Below are 19,036 nucleotides of genomic sequence, written 5' to 3'. Positions count from 1 at the left end.
TTTCCATGCCGTCTTTTCCTTGCCACGCAGTGCATGGTCAAATGCATCATCTCGAAGAAGTTCACGAATATGAGGACCAACAAAGACACCTTCCTTTATCTTAGCTTCACTTAACCTTGGAAATTTTCCACGGAGGTACTTGAAAGCTGCTTGTGTTTTGTCAATGGCCTTGACAAAGTTCTTCATCAGACCCAGCTTGATGTGTAAGGGTGGTAACAAAATCTTCCTTGATTCAACAAGTGGTGGCTGCTGAACACTTTTCCTCCCAGGCTCCAATGACTGTCGGAGTGGCCAATCTTTCTTGATGTAGTGGGAATCTCTTGCACGACTATCCCATTCGCAGAGAAAACAGCAGTACTTTGTGTATCCAGTCTGCAGACCAAGCAAGAGAGCAACAACCTTCAAATCGCCACAAAGCTGCCACTGATGTTGGTCATAGTTTATGCACCTCAAAAGTTGTTTCATGTTGTCATAGGTTTCCTTCATATGGACTGCATGACCAACTGGAATTGATGGCAAAACATTGCCATTATGCAGTAAAACAGCTTTAAGACTCGTCTTCGATGAATCAGTGAACAGTCTCCACTCATCTGGATCGTGAACGATGTTGAGGGCTGCCATCACACCATCAATGTTGTTGCAGGCTACAAGATCACCTTCCATGAAGAAAAATGGGACAAGATCCTTCGACGGTCACAGAACATGGAAACCCTAACATCACGTGCCAGGAGATTCCACTGCTGTAGTCTGGAGCCCAAAAGCTCTGCCTTACTCTTGGGTAGTTCCAAATCCCTGACAAGGTCATTCAGTTCACCTTGTGTTATGAGGTGTGATTCAGAGGAGGAGGATGGGAGAAAATGTGGGTCCTGTGACATTGATGGTTCAGGACCAGAAGTTTCATCCTCTTCCTCTTCCTCGTCTGACTCAAGTGAGAATGATTCTGGTGCATCAGGAACCGGCAGTCCTTTTCCGTGGGGTACTGGGCGTATAGCTGATGGAATCTTTGGATACTGCACAGTCCACTTTTTCTTCTTTGACACACCTTTCCCAACTGGAGGCATCATGCAGAAGTAACAATTGCTGGTATGATCTGTTGGCTCTCTCCAAATCATTGGCACTGCAAAAAGCATAGATTTCCTTTTCCTGTTCAACCACTGGCGAAGATTTGTTGCACAAGTGTTGCAGCATATGTGTTGGGCCCACCTCTTGTCCTGATCTCCCATTTTGCAGCCAAAATAAAGGTGATAGGCTTTCTTAACTATAGTGGTTATACTGCGCTTTTGTGATGCAAAAGTCACTTCACCACAAACATAGCAGAAGTTATCTGCACTGTTCACACAAGTCCAAGGCATCTCTGCTCACTTTGGCTAAACAGAAATGTGTCCCTTTGCAAAATCAAACACTGACAAATAAGAGAGCACGACACTGTATGATTTCTAGAGCTGATATAGGGCAATTTGTTCAGCAGGGTGATGTAAGCTTCGTTATGATTGCATCGTCCATGACGTCTAGGAATAACATGACGCAATTCATATCATGTATGACGCATTACCAGCTTCAGATTGCATCATTCATTGTTTTGCCTAAAAAGCAAGTACTGTCCAAACCCAGTCATAGATTTATTCATAGATCCAGTCAAAGATGTATTTTAGTCATTTCTGGTTTAAATTGAGATCCCTTCCCTTTATAACTCACTTATCCTCCGCCATTCCCAAGTCAAGGGTCGTATATACTGACCCAATAGCATATCTTGAAAACTAGAGCCAATCAACAATTTTAAGCATCATTTTCGTTCTCAGTGACCCAGAATTAGTAAAGTTTGACTACATTTATTTCAGAAGCATTTTGGCTGTAGAGCAGTGTTATAAATTCAACAGGCAGGAAGGGTCATAGAAAGACCTCCCAAATCCACCAATGTAAGTTTCTTCTCTTCCTTCTCCTTAAAAACCTTATTCAAACTTTCCCTCTCCCCAGCAAAGCCTGGGAAAACAGATGAGTACTGATATATGCCTTGGACGTTACCAGGCCCTGGCTGTTGGCTTTTTTTAAATACACAGTAGCACAATTATAGCAAATAGATGCTAATTATTCCACTCCTCCTGGTGAGAAAACCAAAGAGCTTCCTTTGGAGTATCTACATCGACCTGCCCAGGTCTGTCATATGGTAGTAATAACGCTACCTTTACCTCCACAGTATCTGAGGTCCTGGAAATTTTTATTGTATCTCATAAGACTTGAGACAGTTATATAGCCACTTCAAACACAGAGGGAAGAAAGTTCAATGAAATATTACATGCTCACAAATTAGCCTTCTTACCTATTTAAGAAAAGAACTTTAAATTTAAACCATTTTAATGCTTAGTTGGAGGGAATGGCTTAATGGGTTATACCTCATGTTTGAAATATTGGCTTGCTACCCAGTAAGGTCATTTTAATCCTTTCAAGATAAATAAATGGAGTATCACAATATGTGCATTTTTGTGTTGTGAGGATGGAGGTCCTAAATGCTCTTTCATACAAGATTTTTTTCTGGTCTGTAGTTACATTAAAGATCCCATGACATACACTTCACAATAAGGATCTGCCCATTTCCTTGCCTGAGTTTCATTCTCATCCTACCAAAGCAACATATCCAGATATCTTATTCAATATTTTCCATGTCAGACTTCAAAAAAAAAAAAAAAAACCTTCCTCCTCAGGAACTAGTAGAGATGTAACGACAAAGCAACTACAAGAAAACGTAACTTCTTCACTTACATAGCAAAAACGTACTAGTCAACTCCACATTCACAGATTATATTGACTTTTCCCATGCTCAGTTTTACTTCATGGTGATATTAGCCAAAGCCTCATGGGATCCAACTACAAGTGTCTTGTTTGGCTCAGGTCTCAAGACAATTCAACCCCCTCAGGGTCAGGTCAGCTCCCCCACCTCTTGCCCATGGGGTCAGCATGGCAACTGCAAGTCCCATTCCTGCCAGCCGCCACCACCTCATTGTGCTGCATGTGCTGCAGCATGATATTCCTGGGGAAACTGTGCACAACTGCAGCGCAGCAGAAAAATCCCCCTCACAGAATCTCTTTATTTCCTTCAGGGCCAGCTCTACCATTCTGGCCGCCTCAGGCAACAAAACGGTCGGACTGTGCCACCCCAAGAATGGACAGAATGCCGCCCCTGAGCATGTGCCGCCTCAGGCACTTGCTTCCTCTGCTGGTGCCTGGAGCCAGCCCTGACTTCCTGGCAGAAAATGGTTTATGTGGGGAAGCAAAGAGAAGCTGCACCAGCACTCACTCACCCCTCCCAACAGCTCAGATGCATCACTTCAGGCAGCCAGGGGAAGAGGTAAATCACTGGGGGGGGAGAGAGGGGACTGGGGATGCCCTGGCCATCCAGGGACGTTAGTCCCAGCTGGGGGGGGGGGGGGGGAGAGAAGCGCAGAGGAGGACAGAGACAGAGTTCCCCCTCCCTCTTCCCTGCATGGAGCAGCTGGGTCTGGGTCAGATCAAGCTCCAGAAACATCCCCTGGCTGCAGGAAACTGCACCGTGTGTGGGGGTTTTGTTTTGTTTTTCCAGGTGTGTGTGTGGGGGGGGTTGGTGCAGGGTGGGTCTGGTTGCACAGGGGTTGGGAGGACAGGGGGAGCAGCTCCATGTACAGTGACCCCTCCCTCCATCTGCACACCTTGAAGACCGCCCCACCAAGCTCCATCCGAATCAGGGCCCAGAACCCCACACCACTGAGTCCCAAACAGCTGCACCCTGACCCTCCACCCCACCAAACCCAACTTCCCCTCAACACTGAGCCCTAACTACAATCACCTCACCCCCCTTGCAGAGTCCCATTCCCCCTGCACCCAGAACCCCGCCCCGCACCCCTGTGCGCCCAGATCCCCCCCTCCGCCCCGCACCCAGACCCCGCACACCTAGATTGCGCCACACAGAACCCTAATACTCTTGAGGGAATTCTGCAATGAAAAATTAAAAATTCTGCCTATTTTAATTGTCAAAATAACACAGAAACACAACAACAATATAATCACACCATTTTCAATTATTTTGGTAATTTATTTCAAAATACTTGTCAGCAAATAATTGAAAATGTGATTATATTGTGTTATTTTGACAAATATGCAGAATTTTGCAGAATTTTAAAATATTGTTTGCGGAATATTTCATTTTTTAGTGCAGAATTCCCTCAGGAGTAAAAATGAGCATGCTGATGACTCAACTGCCTCTCACTATGCAGCATGTCAAGGCAGCAGGGGCCTGCAGGGGTGGTGCGCACAGCCATCTATCACTGTGCATCACGCACGTCTCACAAGCTGAGGGTCACGACGCACAGTTTGGAGATGCTGCTCTAGCTCAACCAGAAATTATAGGTGTGATGCTGGAATAACTGGAAGAACTTCTATGGCCTGTGTTATGCAGGTCTATGAACAGTCTATGAATCTATGAAACTGTTCACTATACAAATTCGGTTAACATTCTTATGGAAAGTTAAGTCAAATGTTCCTATACTGGGGTTTATGAAGATGTTCTAGCGGTGAGGGGAGAGAGCTGCTAGTTTATCCTGTGACATTTGTACACATGCATAATCTTAGTTGACAAGGGTTGCAGTTACAATAGATAAGAGATGATACACCCTTTTTGTTCAAAGCTTGAGCCAATCACTAACTGATGAGGATTAGGAAGAAACTTCCTTTATGGGCAGGTCTTTAATCATCCACTAAGGAATTTCTATTTTCCTTGACTAGCTGGGACCTGTGGTAATTCCTGTGTCCCTAACACATCTAAAACCACACTCACTTTCATGCCTATGTTCACACCCACTTTCACAAAAATTACCTTCTGGGGTAGCTTCCAGTTAGGGTTCTAGAAAGATTAAATACCTGCTAAAAACATACTCATTAACATTTTTCCTTACCTGACACTGATTCACCAACTTCCTCTTACGGTATGTCTACACTGGCACTTCATCGGCAAAACTTTTGTCCTTCATGGATGTTAAAAACACACACACACAAACGACAAAAGTTTATAGACGAAAAGCGCCGGTGTGAACAGCGCTTTGTCAGCAGGTAAGCCGCTGCCACTCATGAGGGGTGGAAGTTTTTTGTCGGCAGGAGAGCTCTCTCCTGCCGACAAACAGCAGCTACACGGCCCAGCTGCAGAGGCACAGCCATGTCACTAAAAGCTGCATAGTGTAGCGAGCCATAGCCTTAGTGTGGTCTAGCGGCAGCAAGCAACTAAAGCAGATGCTGGCTCCTCATTTCTAAATGGCATTAAAAGTCAACTAATAATATGTTAAATACTTTATTAATATTAACTTCAGCAATTGCTTACATGGAAAAGTATCACACAGATATTACATGATTGATTAGGAAGGAAAACTGATCCATAAAACACTGTATTCAAATGTGATGTACACTATGAAAAAATTTGAGAATAGCTAAATTAAAATATGCTTAGTTTTCTTTTTGATTTTTACTGCTAAAGGAGTCAGGCTGGCAGGCCATGCTCATTTAATCCTAGGCAGAGATTGCTAATCATGGTAGAGGCATTTAAGACCTAGGCCACAAAAGAAATTGCACTGATTTAACTAAACCTATTTCTAAATTGCGCAGTCTCCTTGTGTGGACCTCTGAAACTGGTTTAAGAGTGGCTGATGATATAATTAAATTCAGTAACAAATCTTTAGCAACCATGAACCTATCATCCTCCAGAGATGGAGCATCACCCTGTAGATTTTGCCCTAAAGATGTAAATGCACCAGCTAATAGGTATCTGTGTGTCCCTAGATTCCCCTTCTGTAACATCACAAGTGGTTTCTGTGGAAATTATTATATTCCAACAGCTGTGTAACTTTGGGTGAGGAAAAAGCCGATTAACTTTAACACAGAATATCTGTTTGAAGTTCATCAGCTTTCTCATCCAAACTAATTTCGAAATAATTTATTTGTTTGTACAGTGCCTAGAACAATGGTACCTTCGGCCCTGATTGGGTCCTTAGGCATTACCACAATGGAAATGTACAAAAATGCTTACCACATTTTTCTATACGGCACCAACTGCTCTTTAAAGGCTTCACTGACATTGGGCAAATCATTTAACCTCTGTTCCTCAGTTTCTCCATCTGTAAAGTGGGTGCTGCGAGACTTGCAGTAATTCACTGATGTTCATAAAGTGTTTTGAGATCCTTAGCTTGAAGGCATAAAGGTGCAAAATATTCTTTTAAGTTTCTATGCCAAAGAAGAAAAGTTCAGCCATGCAATGTTGACTCCATCCCAACAGCTACCAAATCTTATGTTTTACAGTCAAACAAGGAGGCCAGCTACTCATTTTCTTCACCATACTGAACAATTTCTGTAACAAGCAAGTGACTCACACTGCAAGGGAAGAAGCAAAGTGTATACCACTGTTACCAAAACAAAGAAAACTTATCCAGCTAATACTACCCCATTTTGATTTATAGCCCTCAAAGATTATCTCTACTCTTTAAATCAGCAATGACCACATTAAAGGTGATTTATATTTAGAAAATTACCTTGCTTCTGTTCATCCCTTAATTTTCCTCTAGTGAAGCAACGGGCTTTTTAAAGACTTTTCTTCAATTACCTCTAATAATAATAAAGACCAAGAATTTTTGGATGAAGACTTCGGTCAGGAATAGAGATTGAAATCTCTCTTTGATGACACGTCTTATAAATTACATGGATTGGCTAGCCATAGTATTCTCTAGACAGTGATCTAAGAAAATACCTGCTCTGGAGCATCCAATAGGAATTTTAAGCCTCACTCTGACATTTTGGCCACATTTTAATCCTACCTAAGGATCTCAGTAAAATTAAGCTACAGCATCAGCTTGACATGTGTATAAGACATATCAGTAAATAACTATACATAATTCACAACCAGTCAACTCACTTGGTTCAGGAGTCAATAAGAACTACATTAACATGAATAAAAGGTCTTTTCTCCCTTAAAAAGCATTATACTAACTTTCAATGCTAGGAAATCAGAGCAGAAATAGGGATGTAAAACACTGGAGAGAGGTTTACACTACAGACTGCGACATACTTGTATGAATAAAAAACATGAGGCAGGCAATTTTTCATCTCTCTCTTACAAGAACATTTGACGTTTAGAAATTGGGATTTAAAGGCATCTATATTCTTCATAGTATTTTAGTAGTATAATCTTTCTACTACAAAGCAGAAAAAACAACTAATATTTAATCTATGGAAACACTGCAAGATTATGCCATTCAGATCATGTCCAGCTGATTAAACTCATCTCATTAGGCCAATGGTATATTTAGATTGCACAACAATCTCTTTGATCATGAGGTCACCAATTTTAACCCAGCCTATACAAGTATCAGCATATTTTGAAAATTACAAAGTGATGGCTTTTAGTGATTTAAATGAAATCATTTAGTGAATAGTTGGCATTAATTAGATTCCTGTTACCACTCTCAGCAGAATCCAAGAACAGCATGGACAATGGATACTGAATCCTCACACGTGGCCCCGCCAAGTCAGAGCTCATACACTTTGGCAGGGGAAACCTTGCAACTTGATTTACTACTGTATCAGCTCCATGGTTAAACAGGATTCAGTCCCCAGAGCAGCCAACAGAGCAGATTTCACAATAATTAAATTTCAAAGAAAAAGTGTTTTTTAAAGACAGCATAACAGGATGTGGAGTATTGGGTTTTTTTTGTTTGGATACATTAACGTGCAATTACATCTGCTAATTTAGAAGCTACTGGTAGAAGTCTTAAGTTTTTCAAAAGCTCTCAAATAATCCCTTTTTGTGGGTTCATCTACATGAAATAGACCTTGATTTTATTATGCACTCTGGCTATTTGGGACAACTTGTTCATCTGGTGTATTACCTTCCAGTACAGAGTGCAGAAGTAGGGACTTTTGCGTAACAGAAAGACTACACGCAATGGTCTTCTATGCCCAACAACTCTTCTCCTCCCACAGAGCTTACACATCAGTAGCTCCCTCCTCCAGAGTCCTTGAATTCATCATCACTATAGTTAATACCCACACACTTTCCTATCCCCTCTCCTTTGCAAAACTTTAGTGGGTGCTTTCAAAATGAATATAGTAATATAAAGTAGCATCTGGATTATATTACACTGAAATAATAACCCCTGGGGCTAGTCAAATGCTAGAATAATGTGAGACCATAAATGGAGGACTCCATCTCAAATCTTAACCCTAAAATAGGATTACTCTTGAGAGATTAGATTCCATCCCTGATGCAAAGAGTACTGTATTTCTCCTCAGCACCCCTCTGGCTGCCACAGAAGTGGCACTGAAAGGCTAAAAAGGAGGTTGGACGTAACTCACCCAAATAGAAGAACAATCTCTAAAAGAGCTGGAAGTGAGGATGTTCAGCAGTCTGAGTGAATCTTATAAGTATTTATTTTATGCAAGATAGGTCTCTTGGATCTCCAACTGCTGCTGTTGTATTAACTTAGAGTCCACCTCCTGCAAGCACAGGATTCAATATCCAGATAAAGGATGTAATAAACAGTAAACTGATACTACACTGGATCTCAGCCAAAGGATCAAGAAGAATGTAGCTAAATTATTTAAGAATTCTTAACAGGAAAGACTTTTTAGCGCTACTGAAAAAAAAATAGTTTGAACAAAGATCATGACATCTGCAAAACTGCAACAGGAATAGTTTATAGTTTTTCATTGCCTATGGGGGGGAGGAGGGAGAGGGGAAGATTGTTCTCCAGAATTATGTACTATATTCTGCACTGTCTTTTCCTGCACTACCTTTCTGGGGCCTAAGGAAAGCCCTGCACTACCTTTCTGGGGCCTAAGGCAACGTAAACAGAACTTGTCAGTGACACTGAAACTAGAGACAAAATTTTCAAATTACAATAATGTCCAAATAGGAACAGTATTTAAACAAAATGAGTTTTTCCCCTTTGGAAAATGAAAACTATGTACTAGGAAAACAGTATAATCTAAAGTGGATTAGGCTAGATCTCATGAGAAATGTTACCCTAATTTAATGGCAAATATGCTTAACTTCCTACCCTAAACTCTTATATAGTATTATTGTGGCAGCAAGAAGTGGCTGCAATTTCAGCAATGGGTGAAGTGATTCATACATAGATAAGTTTATAAAGTGCTTTGGAATCTTTTGGGAAGAAAGCTTTTCTAACTGAATCACTATTACATTTATCTAAGGTATTTTTAGGACCTAAATCACAAGTTTCAGACTACGACATACCTGTTTGGTGCTCAGATACTAGTGAGATACAATAATTATGTAGCTGCTTATACTGCATCTCTAAGATCTCCACAGAGATGTCACTAGACTCAGTAGTGGATGTTGCTGATCCAATTTCCTGTCTTTGATAATTACTGAAAGACTTTTTGCAAAAAGGAGAGCCTTTGTGGCTTCTTTGAGAACATCAGGCTCGGGCTATATAATTTACTAATATCCCACGTAGCCTCATTAAAACCATGGATATTAGCTAGTCTCAAAAGAATGTTCACCTGGGAATTGACCAGGTTAGTAAGGGTACCTTATTACATTCTAACATGCTTTGAAATATCTTGAGAAAGAGCAGCATTATTTATTACAGACATATATGAAGATGACAATCACTGCATCTGAGCACCACCACAAAGTTACATTCTATTCTTACCTTCCACTATACTAAAAATCCATTAATGATATCTTTGATAGATGACCGTAAAATACAGCTTCCCTGAAGTGTAGACACTTTTTATTGTTATATTCAAGCTTTCACTTTTGAACACTACTGATATAGGATGAATTAGAATAGGTGACCTAGTGGTCAAAGGGCTGAAAATTAACAATATAAGACAACATGTAGCTTTAAATGTTCAAATTTTCTATTGAAACTAGCTTTAAGGGGGGGGGGGGGGGGAGAGAGAAAAGAAACAACATTCCCCTGCAACCCATATTACTCCAGCATCCTGCTGAGATAAGACAGCCAAAAATGAAATTGTGCCAACAGAATATTTATTAAAAAAATATACAAACAAGCATTCACAGCTCTTCAAGTATGACCTAGGAAGACTGCAGTTATCAAGCCGCCAGGAAAGGTTCAGCAGCATTAGGGAAGACAAGATCTCATTTTCTAGATGAGATCTCCCAATGTCAATAGTGCCCCTCCTCTTTCCCTCACCATCACACACTTACCATATCACAGGAGTACAGAGTAAAGTCCCCAAAATCTGAGCAGAAAGGACCAATCAACATGATATGCTGAAACCAGAATTCAACAGCTACAGGTATTATGAGTAAATTGGGTTTACCTATCCACAGGGAAACTGCAGAAGCCAATACAACATTCACAAAAAAAATGTTACACTTAATATTTGTTCAAATTCAGCATGTTAACAAGAGTGACTGAAACTCAGTGCATTTCCCTGGCAATAATGACCAGTCAGAGGAGCTCCTGACTGAGAATGAAGCATAAGCCCATTAATTTGCACCTGACACTTTATCACCATGCAGTGCCTCAGTTGAGAATACTACCACTTTTGTTGAAGGTGTTAGCAGCAAAAAGTTTTAAATTAATTTCCATAATACATTCGATTGACTGTTAATTTTTACTGTCCACTGTTGCAACGTACTACTGTGGGACTATCTAAAATTGTATGTTATACAGTTTGTGAAGGTTCACACATTGTTGGCTGTAGGGCATTCCACAGAGATGTAAAGAAACTACTTTAAGAACTGATACTTTATTACTGGCTCATCAGTAAAGGTAAAGAGAGAAACGAGAAACTAATTGAAATCAAATTTTTACATTAATTATAGTTAAACGTGAGTTTAGTGAACAGAGCCAGCCACTGCTTGGCAAGGCTGGGCTGGACTTTCCAATTATAGCAATTGCCTGGAAAACCAAAGTTCTGGGATATAGCCTCAAAATAATGGTAGCACATTAGCTAAGCAGGCCCCATTAACACAAGCAGGAGTTGCAGCACTAACCCACATCTGAAGAAGTGAGTTTTTTTACCCACAAAAGCTTATGCCCAAATAAATCTGTTAGTATTTAAGGTGCCACCGGACTCCTTGTTGTTTTCACTAACCCACAGAGATTCAAGGTTCTGTTTATTTTCTAAACCCTGAAAAAGCTTTCAAAGTTATGCACAAAGACTTCATTACTTACTTTTATCTTTTGTGCATATTTGTTTCTAAAACATGGAGCAATCTGTTTTTTCCTTACATATGACAACACTTTATTTATGCAGTCCTGGTCATATCAAAAAGCTTAACCCATGAAGCTGCCAATTTCAACTCTTGTTTGTTTGTTGTATGTGTTTTATAAACAAAGAGATTGCATTGCTGTGGCAGGCTATTTTGCCAATTTGTTGCAACACAGAGAAATCTTAAAGCATCCAAACAACAGTAACTATGTACAACTAACTACTTTGGTATCGTGAATAGGAAATTAATGCAATAATCCTTGAACTTCAAAGAAACTTCTGACCATTGCATTTGTATTTATACTGCAGGCACTTTTTATAGGTGTAAAGAGACTCTTAGGTGTGCCACACCAGTATGAACGTAAAACAATTCAACAGTAACTGGCCAGTGTAATAATTTATGTAAATAATAATTAATTTTTATACAAAGTCTGCTAGGATGTCCAGAACAGGACAACATAAAGCTGAGTGTTTTAAAAATGAATACTGAATCCAGTAACAAAAATTAATTATGGTGTTTGTATCTGAACTGCAGATAGCCTGAACTCCATAAAACAATACTAAATTCCAACAGACATTTTTTTTCAACTGGTTCCTGACATACCTCTATAATCTACAATTTTCATGTCAGAAAATGTCAGAAAAACACTGACAGTTTTCACAGAAGCATCAATACCATATGTATGTACTGAATTTTATCTAAAAAATAATTCATTTAACTTCAAACAAATTTTCAATGCAATTTTAACATTTTGAAAGGAAGACTAAAGCCAGTGTACATAATAAAACATCCTTTTAAAATAATATAAAACAAGTCATTTTGACTCACAGCAAAACTAGTCATTGTAAACGAAGTAATAAAAACAGAACAAAGATGCACTTGATAAATGAAATGATAAAACAGTCTTCAATCCTGCACTGGGATACACTAGCAGACCTCTGTTCCTGTGAGGACTCCCACAGACTGCAGTGGAACTATGCACAAATGCAAGGGTCTCTAATAGAAAGGAGCTGATGTAGGATGGGGCTTAGTGACTTGATTCCTTTTCATCCTTTTAACATACCTAGTGAGTTTGATTATCCTCCCTGTGCACCTTTTCATGGGCTGCTGAGGTTTGGTTTTTTGTTTTGTCGAGGGGGAAGATGTTTCCCACTGTTACAGAAAATAATCTCTAGGATAACAATATTGAAAATCTCAAGCATTCAAAACTCATGAGCGAGGCACCACAAATCAAGATAGTGATTTAAAAATCAAGAGATTAGTTTAAAAAAATAAATTTGGAGTGCTCTTTATTTGCTCTCTAGTTTTGGAGACTGTAGGGGTCCATTCGGTCACGTTTTCAAGCTTTTCTCTGAAACCTCAAGAGCAAAATTCTTGGCTTTGATTTTTTTTAAAGTGGGATTTTTACATAATCACATGAATCCAGGAGCTAGGGCTTTAATAAAACACCAGATATCATATGACTCACAGTAAGTCTGCAAGAGTTGGCAATGCTTGGATAACATTAATGCATACAAACTATACAAAGTACTGCTTTGAACTTTAAAAGCACACACTGCAGCAGAGCTCAAAAGTAACTCAACATACAAAGGAGTGCAAAATTATTCCATATTATATTAATGAAAAGCACCTTGTCATTTAGATGCACAACCCCTCCTCTCAGTCCATATTTTCATTCGGTGTCTGTTCTCCTGTGGAGCCAATATCACCTTTTGAAGCGGTCCAAAAGACACCCACATTTAATTATTGAAACATTTATTTCACATCTGCACTATGAGCCATTTGAAGATGTAAACAATGACTAGGAAGTTATATCACTTACTATGTCATTGTTTGGTCCAACATGCAAGGTGTGAGAGTTTTAGTCCCCTGGAATTATTCACTCAAAATCTAACAATAATAAAATTCTAACCGACATAATTTAAGATCCTAAAACTGCAACAGTCAAATGTGTTGAGAAAAACACCAGAAAAGAGATTGATGTTACACTGAATCCACAGCCAGTTACAGAATGAGAAGAGGTATGCTGTAATGTGTTACTTTAAAAGATATCCATAAATCCTACATAAAATGGCTAGCTATTTACTAATGTGCAGTACCTGAAAACTCCTTGTTAGGATTTCTTGCTGTCTAAACTAAATTGGCAAGTATGTGGTTCAACCTACAATTTTTTTAAAAGGATAAAAATAAGATTACTTAAATTAAGATTACTGTGATAGAGCCCCTAATTACAGCACAGTGACCTAAAGTCTCTTTACTCATATTTGGTGCTTTGATAAGATTACAAATACAAAACATGCCTGCTTCACACTCATTTGATCCCTGGGCTCAAATCTGGATAACCTAATGATTTGTCTGCTATACATAAAAGCAAGTCTCTACATTTTAAGTGGATAAAAAAGGGGAGGCCTAGTTATTTGTCTAAGAACACACTCCTGCAATCCACATTTTTCACATTTACAGCAAAAAATACTCCCTACTTGCTAGATTTAAAATGTAGTCAATGGATACAGTATCAAATACCTTTAAATGCATTCCACAATGCTTTCTACCAACAGCCCTAGATCAAATAAAATGGCCAATGCAATTTCCTTGTTTATTTCAAGAAACTGCAAAAGATATTTCAGTTACATCTGCGGTTTATAAAATAAATGCAACTTTCCACATATTTCTGTTTTTAATTCTTCTAGAACATTAGAAGAAATGTCAGGCAGTATAATCTCTCTGCAGATTTGAGTTGAAAAGGGTTAATTTCTGCACCGCAGTCCCCCGGCATGTCCTGTTTGCAACCGGGAGAAGGAGGGAAGGAAAATGTCGCTTTCCCCACTTTGCTGGCTAGGGTAGATTTCAGAGAGATAAGAAGAGAAGATAAGGAAGAGAGTATAAAGCCAGGAATAGGGGGGCTGAGCCACCAGGAAGGGGATCCAAAGCAGGTTTTGGAGGGGGAATTTATTTACACTGCAGTGTCTAGCAGCAAACATGGCTGCCTCTGCCCCTTTAAATCCAAGCGGACCTCCTCTATCTCTACCACCACCAAAACATCAAATTATCTCCATATGTCTCTCTTTATTGCCCCTACTTCCCACCAACACAACATAAAGACAACCTCCCTCTCCAACAAGAAGAGAATATCACTGCAATAACCAGCTTCCAGTCCTAATGCATGGAATACAGACATATTCTACAGAGAAACAATAGGTTCCCTCTCACCATTTCCCACACCTCCCCCCCCCAAAACACCAGCCCCTTCCCCACTACAAATCAGCGTATGTCTCTAAAGACTCATTCATCATTCCCATTTCCCATACTCAAGAACCACCCGAAACCCCATGCAATAACCCCAACCCCGGCGCTTCTCACACACGTCCCAGATCCCCCAACCCATTATTCACCAAGTAGAAATACCACCCCAGTCCACCTTACCTTCCAGCCCTCTGTACCACTAGTCCCCTAGACCCTGGCACCCCCATCCCATGTCCCCTAAACCCCACCCCCTCACCCCCATACTTTCCTAACCCCCACCCCTCACCCCCCCGCAGCCCGTCGCTGCCCCACAGCCCCCCGCCCCCGCTCACCGTCAGTCTGTTCCATTCTAACTCCCCCCGCCGTGTCCGACCGAGCCCAGCAGAGACACAAAGAGCAGGAGCCGGGCCGGGCTCGGAGCGGGGGGAGAAACAGGACCCCGCAGCAGGCCGCGCTGGATCCCCGGCCTCGATTTCCGCGCCACCGGGTCCCAGTTCCACGGGCTCCGCTCCAGGAGCCGCCCGTGCCCCGGGCAGTGGGGGAGCCGCAGCGCCGCGGGGAGACCAGAGAGAGGCGCTGGGGGGGGGGGGGGGGGCGGCGAGAGCGGCCGCTGGCGGCGGGGGAGGGGGGCGCTGGGTCTCTCTGTGTCCCGGTCTCGGGCCGGCCCCGCTCACTCTCCCGCTCCCTCCCCCTCCTCCCCACGCACACAAAACTCGGCTCCACAGGCCGCGGCAGCCACCGCCAAAAGAGACGCGCCCCCATTGGCTGCCGGCTCTGCGCCAGGCGCGAAGCATGCTGGGGACTGTAGTCCTGAACGGTCGCGGGCCTCGAGGGAGCCGCGGCTGGGGCACGTTTAATGCAAGGGGGGTGGAAGGCCAGGCATGCCGGAGGCAGGGATCTAGATTAGGGTGACCAGATAGCAACTGTCAAAAATCGGGACGGGGGTGGGGGGTAATAGGAGCCTATATAAGAAAAAGCCCCCAAAATCGGGACTGTCCCTATAAAATCGGGACATCTGGTCACCCTAATCTAGATACACTGCACAACGCCTACGACCATACACCGTCTCAGAGGGACCTGGATGCAATTGTAATGCACTAAGCTTTAGATACACTGCACAAGGCCGGGAAACATGCACAGAGGATGCTGGACATGTTTAACCAGCATTTTTAATACCACGAGGTGTGCATACGCTAGTGATGGGTGCTATAAAAATGCCTAACCAGGCATTGCGATGACCTCTCGAGGTCCCTTCCAGTCCTAGAATCTATGAATCTATTTAAATCTTTCTGTGTCTTCGGAACATACAAATCTTGAGATATATTGGATGCCTATGGTTTTCACTGAAGACCTATTAATAGGGTTCTAAATGCCCTATATGTTAGATACAGGGATTTAAGTGGAATTCACTGGATCTTGGAGCATGCAAACACTGCAAGGTGCTGAATACATATTTGATTAAACGATTGTAGATGCAATACTCAAGGTCTGACAACACAGAGACACGGAGCTGGCGGATGCGTGGTTAATCTGTGCATCAAAGCATGATTCTACAGGAGTATTTCCATGCTACAGTAATGGGCATTATAGAAATGCCTCAGATATAAAGATGGATTTAAATTAAATGCACATGGTCTCATGACATGCAAACACTGAGATATGCTAACACATTTAATCGAATTGGAATTAAATGCTTTGCAAATTGAAGGAATTCACATTTAATTCATAGGTCTGGGAACATGAGGTGGTCTGATACTATTGTTTTCAGTGCAGTATAAAGAGCTAATTAGACGGATGTCCAAGAAGATGTGTTGGCTGCATTTTAATACAAAAAGATTTAAATACAATGTATCAGACCTGAAACTACACAAGCTACAATGGGCAGAGGAGATGGTGGGTACTAATGGTCCAGCTCTGTCTTGTATTTAATAAGCAGTGGAAATGTATGCTGGTTATATATTTAGGATAGCACCCACTGCTAGGTACTGAATAGAATGCCATTTTTAATGCAAAAGGTTTAAATGAAATGTATAGGGCACACACTGATAGATACTGATGCATTTTGTTGCCAATCTTGAACATGCAACTCTATTGGAGTGGGGAGGGGGGCAACTGTTAGGTGCTCAGATTGGCCAAGCTGTGCAATTTATTTGCATGTTTGTTATGCAATCAGAGTAGCATTGGCTGAGATGTGCTGGATGCATTTAATTACGGATGTATTGCATAAGGCCTGGGAAAAAGAAAATTCTGCTGGAGCGATTACAGGGTCTCTCCCTCGGAATCTAGTTTTAGCTGCTGAGGTTTGGCATCTAGGTTAAATGAATAGAGAGCGAGAATGCTGTCATATGCAGTAGTTTCCAGTCTCATTTTGGCTGAAAATATATGCATTAAAATGTTTGCAATTAATTCCCCTCCTCCACAAATCCAAACTGACTCCTGTTCAAAGAAAATACAAAACTGATCCACTCATAATAAATCTCTATCCTGCAACCAACAAATTTAAATTTCACCTCACAGGCAAAAAAAAAAAAGGGGGGGGGGGCATGGAAAGCAAGAAAACCATTTGAGAGAATGAGAAAGATACAAGATGGAAAGGTAATGCAATGCCTGTTACCAGAAAAATCAGACAGTGAAGCAAGATGAATGAACTGGAAAAAGAGACACATGATCTAACATGAAAGAGGAAACTGAAGTGATGTGGGTTTTAGGAGTCACTGAACAAAGGCTGAGTAATGGTCTCAAAACTGACTGCATTTCCTATTGCCCAAAGGCTGCAGGCTCCAGCCCACAAAAATGAGACAGTTCTCAAGTCTAGGCTTTTGGAAAAAAATACACAGTAATAAGGCACGTTTACAAATGATTCTCCTCCTACCTAATACAATCAGCCATCAAAAATGGAGTTGACCTAGAAAAGACTTCCTTCCTCCCCTTCCCTTCTGTAAATTCTGCAGCACTAGGTTGATGGACTCACAGCTGAATTAGTCAGTGAAAAGGATGAGAATTTACTCTTTTTTTTTTTTTTTTTAATTTAGTACTAAGTGCTTTTTAGGCAACTAACCAGCACACTTACAGGAAATCTTGTTTTCCTCTATCTCCTAATACAGTGTTTTCTTATTGTTGTTGATATGCTTGCATTAATCCAGCAAAGGCCTTTAACACCACTTGTTGTTCAGGAAAATGCTTACAGAGCAAGGGACTGAAATCCAGACCAGGTAAGCACACTTACAGAAATGTACCTGTTTTTCTCCATAGGCAAGATTGTCTACTGAGTAGTTTGTGTTGTGAGGCAGTATTGTCTAGTGGTTAGAACAGGTGACTAGCAGATAGGATTCCCAGTTTCTGTAACTCTCTCTGCCAGTGACTTTCTATTGGTTCTTGAGCAAATCACTTTGCCTCTCTATAAAATGCAGATAATATAGGCCTAACTCACAGGGGAACTGTGAGACTTAATGTTGTAACATACTTGAACTCCACTGATGAAGGTGCTGTAGCATCACATCTTTATTCTTCATAGAAGTATAGTGGATTGTAAGGATTATTTAATATTTGTACAGTATTGCCTAGAGGCATAAAGCTTGATGTGCCACTGTGCTAGTCACTGGACAAATTTATAGCAAATAACAGTCCCTGTCCCACATAGGATTCTTGTTACCTTTTAGTTCTTACAGGAAGGAGTGACACAGCCAAGGCTGTGAATCTTTCAGTGCTATGGGGACTCTGAACAACAGCTTGGAAACTCAGAACATTTGTGGACTAGTCAGTCCTTAAATGGGCACAACCAATCCAAATGTAAGAGTCTTACTTAGCATTGCTGATTCTTTTCTATTCTTTTGGTGGCTCCATATACTGGACTGAAAGGGGCTTTCCTTTCCAGTCAATCCCTGAAGAACTGCAAGGACCTAAAAATTACAGCCCACCGGCTGGGTGACCAAGCAAGCAAAGCCATATTGCTGGGTTTGTTGGGACAGAAGTGCTCCTGCAATCCAAAGGCTGTATTTAGATTTTTTAAATGACCTGATAATTGTAACTAACAATATCTGCATCTTAACATACAAAGCAGAGCAAATTTCTGCTCTCAGGGCCTGATCTGAAGTCCCATTAAGTAAATGGAAAATTCACATTGATTTAAATGGGCTTTGGTTCAGGCTCTCAGATTTTTAGGACCAGTTTCCACTGATTTCAGCTACACATGCATGTCTGAGGACAGACTTTGTCCTTAGATAGGAGTAGTGAAATCATGAAGGAATTCATGCACATATCCACCCACAACTCCATACTGAAAACCCTGTGCAATGAAAGGCATGATGGGTGTTTTCACTTCTCTGAACCTTCAGAGCTAGTATAGCAGATTAAAATCCACTATTCTGATGGTGTAGCGAACAAGGGACGCCTATTTGATCACTTCAGAGTGCAGGATTATTTATGTTTGGCTGCTCAGTCAGTCTCAGTATCATATTGTTGCTGTACTTTGTACAATAATTATTGTACATTAATTCAGCAGAATATCTCTTCCAGCAAAAACACCTTCCTCTATGTGAGACAGGAAGAATGCTTAGTCACTTCCTTCTTTATTCC

The 19,036-nt window shown here is 41.1% G+C and overlaps 1 protein-coding gene across 6 annotated transcripts in view; it reads right to left on the bottom strand.

Annotated features, from left to right (window-relative positions):
* NSD3 (nuclear receptor binding SET domain protein 3) overlaps positions 1-15,046 on the bottom strand; it is a 67,583-nt gene extending 52,537 nt beyond the window's left edge. For 5 of the 6 annotated variants that reach the window (XM_054017478.1, XM_054017481.1, XM_054017480.1 and 2 more), the window contains exon 1: positions 14,794-15,046. The gene's annotated coding sequence lies outside the window, so the exon portion shown is untranslated. Of the gene's footprint in view, positions 1-6,043; positions 6,195-14,793 lie in introns of those variants that run through there. The other variant, XM_054017479.1, reaches the window with a different exon arrangement.
* Between the last annotated feature and the right edge of the window lie 3,990 nt (positions 15,047-19,036).

This window comes from Malaclemys terrapin, chromosome 2 (assembly GCF_027887155.1).
Source record: "Malaclemys terrapin pileata isolate rMalTer1 chromosome 2, rMalTer1.hap1, whole genome shotgun sequence".
Taxonomy (NCBI): Eukaryota; Metazoa; Chordata; order Testudines; family Emydidae; genus Malaclemys; species Malaclemys terrapin.
Note: the sequence above shows the minus strand (reverse complement) of the source record. Positions and strands in the feature narration are given on the sequence as shown.